At 38.4% G+C, this 15,994-nt stretch overlaps 1 protein-coding gene across 5 annotated transcripts in view; it reads left to right on the forward strand.

Annotated features, from left to right (window-relative positions):
- Positions 1-15,994, forward strand: part of LOC117172354 (synaptotagmin-10-like) — a 476,779-nt gene that overhangs the window by 38,915 nt on the left and 421,870 nt on the right. The gene's annotated exons all lie outside the window — the stretch shown is intronic.

A 15,994-nucleotide genomic window follows, 5' to 3' on the forward strand; every position in this document is an offset into this window, starting at 1 on the left:
GCGCATACTTTGAATAAAATATTTGTTATCATTCTCTTGAAATAAATGTGTTTTTTTCTTGAAAAAATACCGGTTTCATATGTATACACCTGGTATAAATATTAATGGCCCTGTTTATATTGAATACATATATTACATTTTGAACATTATCAAGATATAGCTTCCTTCCATCGCTCCTGTCCAAATTGTCACTTAACAACGACCATCCAATTACAATTAGCAATGCTTGCAAATATGCCCTAACCCACCTATGCGTTCATACCTGAGATCAGGTCACACTTAAAATTGTTAAGGTAGTTCTTTACTACTTCTTGTACCGACTAGAAGTGCTAAGGAATCCGAAAAAACACGGTTTCTCTAACCCATCTGCACTTGACGCGGAACTGAGCTTAGTCGCTCGTTATTAAGAATTAAATTTATTCATTGCCCGGAACGATGTTTTCAAGCGATAGCACCGTTCGACCCCTTATTTTGATTAGATATCAACGGAAATCACCTCTTAAACAGAAACAACGGACCCACGTTTCAAAAAAATATGAACCGGGCGACATCAAATTACGGCATTATCGGACCTAATTTGAATATTTAATTGGCCCACCCAGGCAGCCATTTGAGTGGACGTAAAACACGTTCAGATATTTAGTCGACGTAAAATCGAACTCGAAATTCAATTAAATATAGACGTACATACGTATAGATGTTTCAATTCAAAAATCAGCAGAAATGGTTTCCTACAGTGAAGGATGTGTCGGTTCTGCAAATCAGCTTAGTGCACCCAGAATCGAGACCATGCATCGGGCCTAGTGCAGTTCTCAACGTAGTGCTACTTTCCAGGGGAAAGTATTTACCTACACGTTACATTCTACATTTCTGTAGTTCTATACTCTAAAAATTAATTTAAAATTCGTAAAATTTTTATTAAAAATCTGTGTGCGGGATTGACATTGTTGTGTTTAACCACGATCTCTCGAATTATCCCGACCACATATTAATTTTTATTGACTTCTGCTAACTTTAAATAAAAAATAAGCTGCTTTTAACTCTTCGTTTTTATTTGAATAGTAAAATAAATTCAAATTTAATGATAAAAAAGAAATCCAATTGAAGATCGCAAAAGGCGATTTAAAACATGAGCTGTTTTTAGTTTTTCATTTCATTCAATTAGAAACTTAAGTTTTGATTTTTTGCACGCAAAGTCTAATTCTGTTGCGTAAATTTAATAGAATCATGAGCTGCTGTTAGCTCTTGGTTTTTGTTTAAATATCAATTAGAATTTAAATTTCATTTTTGATATTTCCAATCTAAGTTTTATTTGTCTAAGGTTTAATTAAAACAAGAGCTTCTTTTAGCTCTTGGTTTTTGTCTAACAGACAAAAATACAAATTAGATCCATTCCATTTGAATAGTTACAAGCTTAATTTTTCCGGGGTGAATCAAGGCCTGGGCTGATTTTAGTTTTTGCATTGCTTTATGTTTGCTTTAATTTGGTTTAGAACGTCCATAGTTTTTTTAATTCATATGTTGAATTAAGCTCATTAAAAGTTACTCGAAATTTGAGCTGTTTTAGCCCTTGCTTTTTTTTGACGTTATGAGCCAAATCATTGATGTTATTTTCTAAAGAAATGTCAACTTTGGGTAAATTCAAATTAGCGTCCTGCGTTAATCAGACCAAAATATGAGCTGTTTTTAGCTCCTGGTTTTCCTGAGCGTCGTGGTTCGCAGGTCATCATTGCCCCTTAGTCATCCAATTGAACTCACAGGGTCAAGTATTTTACGGGAATTCAACTCGAGACTATTGATGTCAGAACTACATTTTCTTGTCACATTTATTTCGAACTTTGTCACATTTATTTCGAATTTAAGAAAATTGGTTAGGCCAATCTAACAGTGGCTACTGTCAAATCACGGATAGAACTTCTTGACCAACGCTGGAAGAGTTGTGAAACCCTACATCTGGAAATTAAAGCTGGAACTACGTCGGCTGAGCGTGACAAATTGGAATTTCACAAAGCTTAAGTATCTCGTTATTGAAGATGCTTATCTCAATGCGCAAGATTTTTTATATAATCAATTGGTCTTGCTTACTCCTGAGACTAAGGCTAATGAAAGTTTAAATGAGTCTCAAATTATTCTTCATGATTCCTTGCTTATTAAACTTCCTCAGATCACTTTACCGGAGTTTTCAGGAGACTGCAAGGATTGAGGAATTTTCGCGATTTATTTATTACTTAAATAATTCAAACCGATTCCTTGTCAAATGTATCAAGATTTTAAGACATGTTTCGATAACTGATGTTAACTTTATCTCTACTTGGGAGTCGCTAAAGGCCAGATTTGAAAACAAGAGAGCTTTAATTTCAACTCATTTACAAGCCTTTATCAATCTTCCTAATGTGTCAAATAATATTCTGGAAGACTTAAAAAACTTACGCGATAAAACAAATGAGTCATTGGCGGCTCTCAAAAATCTTAAACACTTAACAGAACATTAGAGTGATTTACTTGTTTTTATAATGGTTAAAAAGTTTGATATTAGTACTCTCAAGGAATGGGAGATGCATATTGGTTCTATCACTGATTATCCTACTTATCAACAATTTGACTCATTTTTGAAGACTCGCATACGTATTTTGGAGGCTATTAAATCTTCAAAACCTGATGCATTTTCTCAAGAAACGAGTGGGACTTTAAAACAATCGGGATTTAGGAGCCACAATGCAACTTCTAGCTCAAAGTGTCTCCTTTGTAAGGATAATCACTCTTTATTTAAATAAAACCAATTCAAAGCTCTTTCTGTGGACAGGCGTAGGGAAGTTGCTACAAATAATCATTGTTGTTATAATTGTTCACGCGCGGACATCGACCTCATAATTGTGTTAGTAAATTCAAATGTTACGAGTGCGCTAGGAAACATAATTGCCTGTTGCATTCCGATGATTATAATTGCAAATACCACCTTACAACCAACTAACTCTGCATCGCTTACTTCTCAATTAGCAGTTTCAGGTTCTCTCCAAGGATCTGAATGTTATGTTATTATCGAGAGAGCAATGAAAATATTAAGTCCACGCTACAAAAAGGTTAAAGCAGTTGAATATGGGGCTGGAGGAGTTAATATTGGTTCTTCAAGAAAGTTAGCTGAATTTAATTCCTACAGAAAAGAACTGTCCTAAAGTCCACATCCAAGCTTTAGTATTATTACACCTTACACCACATGCTCCTCCTGTAAGATCTAATGTGAGAAATGAAGATCAATTAAAAGAGTTAGGGTTAGCAGATTCAAATCCATTTAGCTCCCATCAAGTTGATTTGATTTTTGGAGCCGATAAATACAGCTCATGTTTACTTCCTAGTCATCAACAGGGTATATTTGTTTCTCTTACTGCGCAAAGTACCGTTTTTGGTTGGATATTATCTGGGCCGGTTTCAGTCACAAATAAAATACAAATTAACATTCTAGTTACAGCACATCAGGCTATTTCAGCAGAAGTCTTGCATGAAGACTTAACCAGGTTCTGGGTGTTGAAAGAAGTTCCCTTTAAAAATACTTTGAAAGATGACAAAATGTTTTGTGATGAGCATGTCGCCACGAATTACCAACAAATAAAAGACGGACGTTACATGCTATGCTTACCTTTCAAAAACGGTCCTCCCATGAAAATAGGTGCATCCTTGAAGAGAGCTAAAATCGTTTTGAATAAAGTACTTCTTCGTTTATCAGAGAAATTGGAATTATTGTTACAATACTCCAGTTGCTTATCAGAATAAAAATGCCTTAGACACATGGAACTTCTTCAAGAAAAGGAATTGGATAGTTTTCCTCAAACTGTGTATTTGCGTCATCACCCTATCTTAAGAGAAAGTAGTTCCACTACTAAGTTGAGGGTTGTTTCCAACGCTTCCAGTTTAACTTCCAATAATTCCTCCTTGAATTCTCATCTACATATCGGTCCCAAGATTCTCAATGATTTAATTGCAATCATTATGAATTGGAGATCAAATCGCTTTGTTTATATGGCTGACATTGAAAAAATGTTTAGACAAATTCTAGTTGACCCTCGGGATTGCAACTATCAAAGAATTTTCTGGATTTTTTCTGATAAAAGGCTCGTTGCTTGTAGACTTTTAACCGTCACTTACGGTACTGCCTGTGCTCTTCATTTGGCTAACAAAGTGGTTAAGCGGTTATCTAATGATGAAGGAAATAGATTTCCTTTAGGCCAAACTATTTTAGAAAATAATATTTACGTCGATGATGTTTTGTTTGGTGCAGATAGTCAGATTACGGCTAAACAGGCTCGAGCTCAAGTAACACTGTTATTAGAAGCTGGCGGTTTCCATTTGCGAAATGGGCCGCAAATGAACCCGAACTATTCGAAGATTGTCCCTGGGGAGAACACGAACGTGCTGTCGAATTTCCGTTAGCGGAGGATGCTCAGCTGAAGCTTCTAGGTTTATTTTGGGATCCTGAGTCTGATTCATCTGGGACGACAGACTACCTTATGATCTTAAAATTCAATGGTTAAATTATCATGGTTGTCTGCAAAAATTGGAAGCACTTAAAGTCCCCAGATGGATACGATAACTGTAGACAAACTCTGAATTTGAGCTTAATGCTTTTCTGACGCTTCGTCAAAAGCTTATTCAGCTTCCGTTTACATTACTTTACTTCGGAAAACTGCACTCCCGTCAACTGATACCGGCTTAAAATGGGAACAAGATTTTGTGGTGGCCTAAGTGGTAAATTTTTTTTAAAAAGTTGACTCTACGATTTTGATATATGTTAAGGAAATTAAAAATAACAATAGCTTCACTATTATATTAAGTATTTTCACTTCAACTATCAGCTAACTTCACTCTGGTAAAAGCTGAGGCAAAAAATGGACCAAATACATTAAACAAAACTTTATTTTCGTAATATCTTTGTAATCAATAATAATTATTATCATTTCCGGATTTCATTAAATAGCAATTAAAAAGTAAAAACTACTTTACAAATACAGTTAGATAGAAAAAATTAATTTTAACGAAGATATTAGCAAAAAGGTCAAAAATGGACCAAATCCCATACATTTGGTCCCTTTTTTTCTTCAGGAGTTAACAAAGTAAAGGTAGCCGGTGGCTAAAGTGAAAATACCTAATACCTAACATCCATTTCAAATTGGTGGAAAATCAACAGTCCGTGAAAATAGAGCCCTGGCAGGACTCCACATGGAACCCCACTCTGCCAGATGTCATTTCCTTTTTTTCCTTTGCATCTTGCACCTCTTTTTTAATAAACAATCCAGATAACGAACGTGCCCGGAACATTGCTGGACCAATGGGCGGCAGACGGCGTATCGACTATAAAGCGTCGTTTGGTCGGTATGAATGAGCGGCAGACCGAAGTGCGGGCACTATGTGCGCCATCTGCAATCGCGTGTGCAAACGCTCGTAAAGACCTTTACGTGCACGACGGTGCGATGTGCCTGCAATAGTCGGAATCAATGTCCTGGAAACTAAAAGCCCTTTACTGAAGGAAAATTCAACTATAATTTCCCACGCTTCCCTGCGCGTCCTCCTAAATCCCAAGATGGCCGTCTCGGCAAAATCAACACTTTCAACAGCCGGTCGAAAACAGTTTTTGTTGCTATACAATCACGTTGCATAGTGCGGCGAATTAGAAAATTGGGATTCAAAATGATCCAGAGCCTACAATTTTCATCCGATTTTATCTTTTTTTTTTAATTAAGCTAATTAAATTCTGAAGAGGTTTGTTGAGGGCAATTTTGCTTTAAAAAGCTCTGTTTGCTTGTTATTCAAGTTGCAAACTGTCAAAAATGATAATTTTTCATATTTGAGCTGCCTGTTCTGTAGCATTAATTGATTTTACCTCAAAAGGTGAAAAACTAATAGACTCACAATCGACTAACAAATCTTTATAACTAAGATGAAGTTCGTGTAGTCTGTTCAATTATTATAAGAAAATCTATGACCAAAAATCGTTTATTTTTGTACATTGAAGCCTGAAAGTTCTTTTCATCACTCTTTAATTAAAAAAATCACTTTTTTGGTTCATAATTTTAGGTTTTATCCCTCAATTAATATTCTGAAGGAGGAAACTGACGTTTGACAATATTTTTCATTTTTATTAACAATTCTACTCCACGAATGCATTTAATAGGCGCTTTCAAATAGCTCAATGCACTTGTTAATCAGGTTTGTTTATAAAAATGGTAAATATTTTGATTGTCTATTTCTGTCGTGGAATTTTCATTTTTGAAGGCAAAGCTAATGATTGCGCAGAAAAAAGGCATTTTATATATACAGAGGCGCTTATTTATTGAATTAGTTTATAACCATCAAAAGATTTATATTTCAGTGTTTGATTTCAACGAAACATTGATTTCACTCGATTTTGCGGGGGAAAACGTGATGAAAAGAACTTTCAGGCTTCAATGTACAGCAATAAACGATTTTGTTAATAAATTTTGTCATAACAATTGAACAGATTACACGAACTCAGTTTTTCACCTGCTTAGGGTGATATCAATGAATGCGACAGAACGCATACATCGAGCTACTCATGTTCTTAAACAGTGGTCCAGTCAAATTGGGCGTTGTGCCAGCGCATAGAGTGGCAACGTGCCGACATTTTGTCATCTGGAAAGCTGCATAATGAATAAAGTTTATTATTTGTACACCCATAATGCCTGGAAACAGAACATTTACGCTGGTAGGAGATACGCAGCTAACATACAATACATTTCAATCATTTAAACATCTGGGACTTGCCCTAAATATTTATATTTTTTAACCAAACTAGGTATTCCGTCGTTTCAGACCTACAGGAATCGCAAAACCTGTGAGCCGCCACATTAAAAAAAAAACTTCTTCGTCCCCCCTATGAGGGTAAAGCAATTATACAAATTACTGTTGTTTTTTTTAATTTCTTTGGAATAGTTCCATCTCTTTTTATTTAATTTGGTTTTAATTGTAGAAGTTAACTGACCTTTGGCTACCAAAATCAGATATACAAGTGTTCGTGCTTTTATAAGTGTTCAGATTTCACATTAATTTACCTCCTTTTCATTTATCATTCAAGTAGTCTAAGCGAATTAATTCAACTACGATTTCACGACTGTTTCTAATTCAGTGTCTCGCTAACGGCGAACGAGGGTGCACGTGGTCTTTCTTGTAAATCACATTCAAAGTCGCGATCAATTAAACCATCAATGTAAATAATAGTATTTAAACCAAGCTTGCACTTGGTTTAAATACTATTATTCACATTGATGGTTTAATTAGTCGCCATGAGTGATATCGATTCGCATTGTCGGGTGCTGTATATAGTAACGGGTTTTTCAATAGGCACGCTACAAAAGTAGACCGATAGTGACAGCAAACGACGCAATTTTTTCCCCCGCTCTTTTGACATTTCTCTTCAGTAAGGTTTGCCATTTCATCATGGAAAGATATACGATCCATCAACGAGTCGAAATTATTAAAATTTACTACCGAAATTCGGAGTCAGTGGCCTCAACTTTAAGAGCGCTATGCCGAATTTATGGTCGTCATAATCGTCCTGCCAGATCAACAATTGAGTGTCTAGTGGAAAAATTTGAATCCACAGGTACAGTGCAAAATGTTCCCGTGCCAGTGAGACAAAGAAGTGTCCGTAGTGTCGAGAATATTGCTGCCGCTCGCGCATCAATTGAGGAAGACCCAAATCAGTCTCTCACACGCCGTTATCAAGCGTTGGGCTTATCTGTGACGTCGTTGTGGCGTATTATGCGAAAAGATCTTGGCCTACATCCTTACAAGATCAAATTGACGCAAGAAATGAAGCCGCTTGACCACTAGAAGCGACGTATGTTCGTGAATTGGGCTGAGCAACAACTTGAAAATGATCCGGATTTTCATCGAAAAATCATCTTCAGCGATGAGGCTCATTTCTGGCTGAATGGCTTCGTCAATAAGAAAAATATACGTTATTGGTCAGGCAGCAATCCACACGAACTCCATGAGTCAACATTACATCCCGGAAAAATTACGGTTTGGTGCGGTTTATGGGCCGGCGGCGTCATTGGGCCGTACTTCTTCCGTGATGATCAAGACCGGCACGTTACTGTGAATGGGAATCGCTACCGCTCCATGATGACCGAATATTTTTGGCCCGAATTGGATGATACGGACTTGGACAATATGTGGTTTCAACAGGACGGCGCCACAAGCCACACAGCGAATGTCACGATCGATTTATTGAAAACCAACTTTGGTAAGCGTGTTATCTCACGAAATGGCCCAGTCAATTGGTCGCCTCGGTCGTGCGATTTGACGCCGTTAGACTATTTCCACCGACGATTGATGAACTTCGTACGAATATCGAACGTGAAATTGCAGCAGTATCGGCCGAATTATGCTTGAAAAACGTCGAAAATTGGGTTCAGCGTCTGGACTTCTGCAAGCGTGCCCGTGGTGGCCATGCAAAAGAAATCGAGTTCCATACATAATGGCATCGAATGTACTTTCACATGAATAAATAATTTCCTTTATATCCAAAACCGTTTTTGTTTGATTTAAAAAAACTTTTGTAGCGCTCTTATTGAAAAACCCTTTACAAAGCTAAAAATAAGTGTACTGTTTATTCCTTCGCGCAAAAGACATTATGACGTCACCTGTAGATAATCAGCTAGCGATAGCAGGGCTAATTACACGTTGTTATGACAACACTAAGAAACAATTAGAGAAGGTAATGAAATCTTTAGCATACATGAAATCCAGACTGGCTACGCTGGAAAAATACTGATCGGACTTTTACAAGCGGCATCTTGCCATAGTATCAGATCCGGAGAACGCTAAAAAATCTTACGTTGTGGATAAGAAATTTGACGAGATAGAAGCAGATTACATCGCATCAAAAACTCAATTCAACATAAAACTAAAAAACCTCGGCGCAATCCCAGAAAAAATATCAGGTAATAGAAACTTCATTCCTGTACAACATTGTTCAGAAACTTAATTCAAACATTTGCCCTCCCTCCCTCTTTAAACTTCAGTGGTCCGCAACTCGAATGGGAAACCTTTCGAGATATGTTCAAATCAATGGTTCACGATATTAGTATTTCAGATGTTCAGAAACTTTATTATTTAAACAATGCACATCAGGGTAACACTGCAGATCGTTTAAAATATGTCAATTAGCGGCTAATTACAAAGAAGTTTCGACAACGCTAGATAAGCGTTATAACAACAAAACGCGTTATCCTTGCGGCTCATATGCGCAAGCTGTTCTCCTATCCTACAGCTTCAAAAAAATGATTTGACGAAATTTTACGTTTGCTGGATGCCACGAATGAATCCATTCCTACAATTTAAGGGGCTTAGTACTTTTAAACGCATAATTTCAATTCGTGCCCTTAAAATAAACGACGCTTTGTGTGTTTAGAGAAACATCATACTTTTCTACATGATGACACAAAACTGAGTTTCTTTAATGAAAACTCAATTCTTGTTGAGGGCTATCTTTATTATAAATCCGAGTGCTCATTAATCACTGAACGTGTAGTTCAACATTGGAGATTATAAAAGAACACATTGATATCTCATTAACTGTGATGGGAGATTCGCCACTGTAATCTTCTAGTTATCAGGCCGATCTGTTACTCAGATCGCCTCGGGACTCACAGTTCGAACTTCCAATGCAATCTTTAGCCATGAAGTGTCTCATCCACTTGGTTCCGAGAAAGAGATTTGAGTTGAAGGACTGGCCTCACTTGAGACCTTGAGCTCGCTGACCCGGACGAACATCGACAAGTTCGCGTCGGCATTTTGATAGGGGTTGGTCTCTTTAGACGTGTACTACGTGAGGATCTAAAGCAAGGTCCATTAAACAGTCCCACTGCACTAAACACATGTTTCGGTTGGGTTGTGAATTTTATTCTCAAGAGATCCTCAAGCCAAAGAAGCCTACAACAAATTCATGATAGAACATCTTACGGTAAATCACATTAGGTTAGTAAACATGTAATCTTTAGAGAAAAACGATCCGTCTGCAAAGATAAGAGTTGTATTCAATGGATTTTCAAGCTCCGAATCAGGTACATTGTTGAATGATTTGATGCATTCAGGACAGAAGCTTCAAAAGGATATCTGGTTAATTGTGCCACGTTGGAGACTCTTCAAGTACGTGATCATGGTCGATATCGTCCAAATGTTTTGTCAAATAAATGTATACGACATTGACTGTAACCTTCAAAGAATACTTTGGAGATTCGAACCAAACCAAGACCTACAAGACTCTCAAGTCTCATTACTTTCACATACGGTACTAGAGCTGTACGATTCTTGGCTATGCGTACCTTGAATCAACTGGAAAGTAATGAGCAACAACGATTTCCATTGGGTTCGGAAATATTGGAGAGCTACACATATGTCTACATCTGTGCTGCCGGCGATTTAATTTAATCCGCTGATTAAATTGCTGGTATCATCTTAAGCAAATCGGCAGCAAACTCCCATGCGTGTCTTCCAGAGTCTTGTGGATCTCACCGGCACCCAGTTAAGACTTTTGAAATTGAAGATTCCCTTTCCATTTTCGGATTGAAATGGATAACATCATCGGACTGCTTCCACTTTAGTGTCTCGTTATCAAAAGAGCCAATGACTTGCACAAAATGGATGTTGGCTTCCGAGGTGGCTCAACTGTTCGATCCACTTGGCTAGCTGGCTGCATTTCTCATTAAAGCCAAAGTATTTTTACTTTGTGGATCTCTGGACTAGATTGGGACTCAGAGCTGACTAAAGATCTTTTGTCTGAATGGAATGCCTTGCGCCAACAGCTCGTCCCTACAGAAAAATTTAGAATACAACGTTGGCTTGGAACCTCTGACTGCGCTGCTCCGTGGGAATTACATGAATTCTCTGATGCCTCACGGCAAGCCTACTCAGCTGCAATCTATCTGGTCTCTAGGAGCAAAAAATGATACTCTTCAATCTAATCTGATCATAGCCAAAACAAGAGTAGCCCCAATTAAAACGAGAACTATACCCAAATTTGAGCCTTACAGCGCCGAATTCCTAAAGAAACTTCTTGATGCTGTCTTTCTAAACCTTGGATTCAGAGATGTCCCAAAATATCACTGTTGTGATGCTCAGTACGTTATTGATTGGCTTCAAAGCCAATCATCACGTTGGCCAACTTTTGTGGCAAACCCAGTGGGGGAAATACATTCCACTCTTAAGAATAAGGTTTGGCAACATCTGCCAACAAAGTTCAACCCTGCTGATTGCGCAAATAGAGGTTTGAACTGGAGTGAGCTGAAGGATTCATTTCTCGGGTGGCATGGACCCAGTTGGTTGACTGAACCACCAAGTAATTGGTCTCAGGCTATCGTACGACCTAATAAGGTTGTTGATGAAGAGACGCAAGAAATGCTAGAAACTTCAAAGATGAACATTGGGGTGAACCTGGCAACCTTGTCTTACATTCAAAAGCTTCCTAACCGATACTTTTCTTTACAAAACTGATTTAATTGACAGCCTACATCTACAGATTGTGCAGACTGTGTTCTGCTAGCCCCACGCCAGTGGAACCCTATCTTACGACTTTGGCTTAAGAATGATAAGCTTCGTCATTTTAAGGCAGAATGCATGACTCTGCAGAATGAAAACAAGATCTCAAGGAAATGTGAGCTATTGAAGTTAAATCCTTTCCTGAACGGTAATGGAACCTTGAGTGTAGGAGGTCGTGACCTCCTTTAGGGCGGGAGCACCTACTCAACTTATAGATCAGCTGCCTACTGACCGAGTCTCTGAGTCGAGACCGTTCGCTTGTACCGGAGTACACTACGATGGCCTTTATAACTTTTGGGAGTCACCATAACTAGGAATTAAATCCTATAAAGGGTATATATGTCTCTTCATCTGCCTCTCAGCAAGAGCGATACATTTGCAGACAGTATCTGGCTACATCCTAAATGATTTCCTAGCTGAATTCAGTCGCTTCATCTCTCGACGAGGAGCTTGTTTAAGACTACATAGTGACAATGGGACGACGTTCAAAGAAGCTGACCAGGAGCTGCGATCCCTTTTTCAGGTGCTAACAGGATAATCACTAAAGTGGCTAAAGTACCTTACCAACCAGGGGACAACTTGGCCTTTTATTGCGCCGAATTCACCTCACTTTCGTGGCATTTGGAAAGCCGGTGTAAAATCAGTAAAACACTATCTGAGACGATCGATAAATGCAGATTGTTGTCTGATATTTGAGGAAATGAGTACCGTTTTATGCCAAATCGAAGCTGACCTCAACTCAAGACCGTTTGACCCATATCCAAATGATCCAACTTCGATGAATACCATCACTCCGGGTCATTTTCTAACTGGTGGTCCTATAGCAGCAGTCCCAGAGTTCTCGCCAACTGATGTCGAGGATCTGGCTCTGACTCGTTGGGCTTTGCTTTCCAAAATGCGAGACAGCTCTTAGAAGAGATGCTCGCGAATACCTCCATCATCTTCAAAAACGCTCGAAATTCTTAGTGGAAACTAATCAGATTAAACTGGGAAAGATGGTCCTTCTAGAGGAAGAAAAGGTGCCACCCGCTAAGTAGAGTTTGGCACACATCAAACAATTACATCCTGAAACCATCGGTTTGGTCCATGTGGTAAGGATACGGATACCAAAAGACATCTGTAAAAGGGGTCTTAATTAACTGGCCTTACTGCCATTTCAAACAGCTAACTCATCTTAACCGTATTTAATATTGAATCGTGAACGAGAGTAGCAACTATGTACCATTTTCTTATACTATTACCATTTCTTATATCTATCATGTGACCCCCCGCACGATGCTCAGATTGCACAGTAATTTATCTCCTTTTCTTGCATCATTAAAGTAGCCTAAGCCATTTAAATCGACTACGATTTGTTCTTAATGTTCCTTTCTTTGAACAGCTTACCTCTAATCTTCTTACAAAGCTTTCTCCAGCACAAAAAATACATCTCATTCATGTTCTATAATTTAATTAAACTAAAAATTATATACAACAAGTATACATTGACATTGGATAGTCATATATAATATGAGTTATTCAGATGTGTCCTAGATTAATTTTGTCAACCTTCTCCATGGAAGATTAAAGGGGGAAACTATTTAATATGATTTAATTTATGTTTCAATTACAAGTTATTGCGATAAGATTCTGGATAATGTTATTCGGATTTTTTTAATAAGTCAACAAAACTTTTCTATCCAAAACATTCGAACCCCACATCAGCGTAGTCGCAGGGAGAAACGCTACCACCAGGTTACCGCCGCTCGTTGACAGAGGTGCCGCGTGATTGACACTAGTAAATCAGTAATGGCAGCCCAAATTTTCTAAAATTAATATTTTCGAAACCGAAGCCCTCTTAAAAAGCCGAGAAAAGTATCGACTGAAATTCGGCAATCTTTCGAATTATGCTCACGCGCCCTCGACTTAAATTTTAAACTTCAGGTCTTCCCCTTGTTAGTAATATGTAATTACCAAAGGTAATTCAACTCTAGCTTAAATCTAGTATTAACACTCCGAGTTTGTAACTGGAAAGTCCGAGGTCAATTCCCGCTGCTAACATTTTTTACCAATTTTTTCTTATTTTAGTTAACTCTACAGTCAATTAGGAAATGTCTTTCATTTATATTCAAGCTTTATGCTCAATAATGTATTTACCTTCTTAACCTTCGTACCTTTGTGCTCCATTACTTTTATTTCTATATATTGTTCTGCAGAATGTGCGTTAATCGAGGTTTGGTTAGGACGAAACTAAGTAATCACATAAAATAACTTTGACTAATTGACAAAATTTGATAACTCTTTTATTTTAATGATTTCCATTTAAACCAGATTTAAGACAGATGAAATAGGAGAGATTTTGTTAAAAAAATTTGGGCATTTTTTTTCAATGTCCGAAATTGAGAGTACTTCAAAAGCTTTGATTTCTTGAGAATTAAGACATTTTTCGTTATGATTCTTGCACATATCGATGTCACATTGTAATACCATTTAAAGAGAGTTTTTTACCCCACCCCCAAAAATCGGGGGGGGGGGGGATACACATTAAATTAAAATCTCAACCTTTAAACAAATAAATATTTTGAAATAAATAAAGATACAAACAAAAAGGTTCCATTTTTATGAATTTTATTTCTTTCTTCTGCATCGACAGCGTCTAAAAGCTTAACTTTAGTAGAAATAAGGCAAACTATTTGAACCTCACTTAAATAAAAAAAAATTCATCTTGTCTACTACAATTACAAAACACAGACAAATATATACATCTAGAAATTCATTTTCCAGAATCTTTCAAACGAATTTTAAAGGAGAAGAAAGAAAAATTAAAGGATTTTGGCCATTTTGGTCATAGGAATAGCTCATAGGTCAATTGTAAGATTCAAGATCAGTTAGAGTTTATTTGAAATTAACAAAGTTTCCCAAGAGGTCAGTATAATTCCAGAAGTAACTTTTAACAAGGAATTTAATGGTGGACCTTCATGGCTTTTTGAAGGTCAACTTTGTTTTTTTTTTTTTAATGGAAACCCCCTTTTTTATATCTGCAATCGATAGAGCGGAAAATTCTACGTTCAGGTACGTACACAAGTCACAGGTCAATTGTAAGAGTCAAGGTCAGTCTGCAATCTGCAATTCGGTTCGGTTTTGATTCCTCTAGAATCAAACTGAAGGGCCTATGACAAAGCCACCGAACGCGTCCTCGGCTTGCAGATAGAGGGTCCCTGTACCAAGGGTTTTTGCTGAATATGGTTACAAAAATAAATAGGCAGTCGCGGACAATTGCCCAGGGGTGGTCCCGAAGGAATTAACTCCCAAGCGGAGGTGTGAAAACCCTGCCGAAAGCTCAATGGCACCTGGGTGAGGTGTCTAGAACGGCGACTCTGGGATACCGGGCGACTTCTCAGAGTACGCAGCCTTATCCTTGCATGCGGGGCTCTACAAGGATGGACGAACCCCTTTCCCTAGCTTCTCGTGGGAACAACAATGACAACACCAAACATAGTTGTAGTAAATGCGGTTCAAAACAACAGAACGCGCAGGGCTCCCGACAATGGGTCGGCCAACAGTGCCGACCAATCTAGAGCTGGGGGAGCCAATGAAAATGGATTCAATGCGATGGATCGGCGGGATCTCGTGACCTTTGGGTGAACTACTCCGTAAAAGGGGCTATGTAAGCGGAACGCCTACCCTACCACAGCTAGAACAAGCCGGCAACAAAGAAAGAGAGGCGACACTAAGGCCAACCGCGGGCAGGCATCCAATGGATGAAGAGCGATGCTCTACGATCCGGAGAAACATCAACACCAAGGTTTCTCTCAAGCCTAAAGATCTGGCTGAAATGGATGACGAGCTTCGTGGACATTTTTCCGGTGAATCCGACCTCTGGGCTATCAATTATTGTATGTATAATGCAGCGAGAGCTTTGGCCGATGCGAACCGTAAAACAAAACCAACGGCTTATCATAATACCAAAAGACGAATGCATCAACTTGCCATAAAGATAGGCTGGGCAAGGCAGTACGCGTCGCGCATTCAATGTGTGATTCACTTCATCACATCTGGCAGGAATTTTACCCCCAAGGTTCGAAAGTTCGCGCGCGAACTCCGGACCCGTTATCACACACTTAAAAGTCAAAGCTACTGACCATCAGGCAGCATATTGTTGAGAGAATACGGATACTGTCTGACGCTAAGAGAAGTCTAGAGCGGAGGGAAAAGTGGATCAGAGAAAATCAACAGTTTCTCTCTGACCCATCTCGACCCATCCAAGACCCTCCAGTTACTGTCGAACACCCACTCAAACCAGAGGAGGTCGAAGTATTTTGGAGAGAAGTCTACGAAGTTCAGCATAGACTGGACGATCACTCAGAAAATATACAGTCTGTCAAGTTAAAGCGTGGGTGGCTTTACTCGCAGTCGGTAAGGTGTATCGACATGATTTTGGTGTCAAAATATTAAGAAGAGC

This window comes from Belonocnema kinseyi, chromosome 5 (genome assembly GCF_010883055.1).
Source record: "Belonocnema kinseyi isolate 2016_QV_RU_SX_M_011 chromosome 5, B_treatae_v1, whole genome shotgun sequence".
NCBI lineage: Eukaryota > Metazoa > Arthropoda > Insecta > Hymenoptera > Cynipidae > Belonocnema > Belonocnema kinseyi.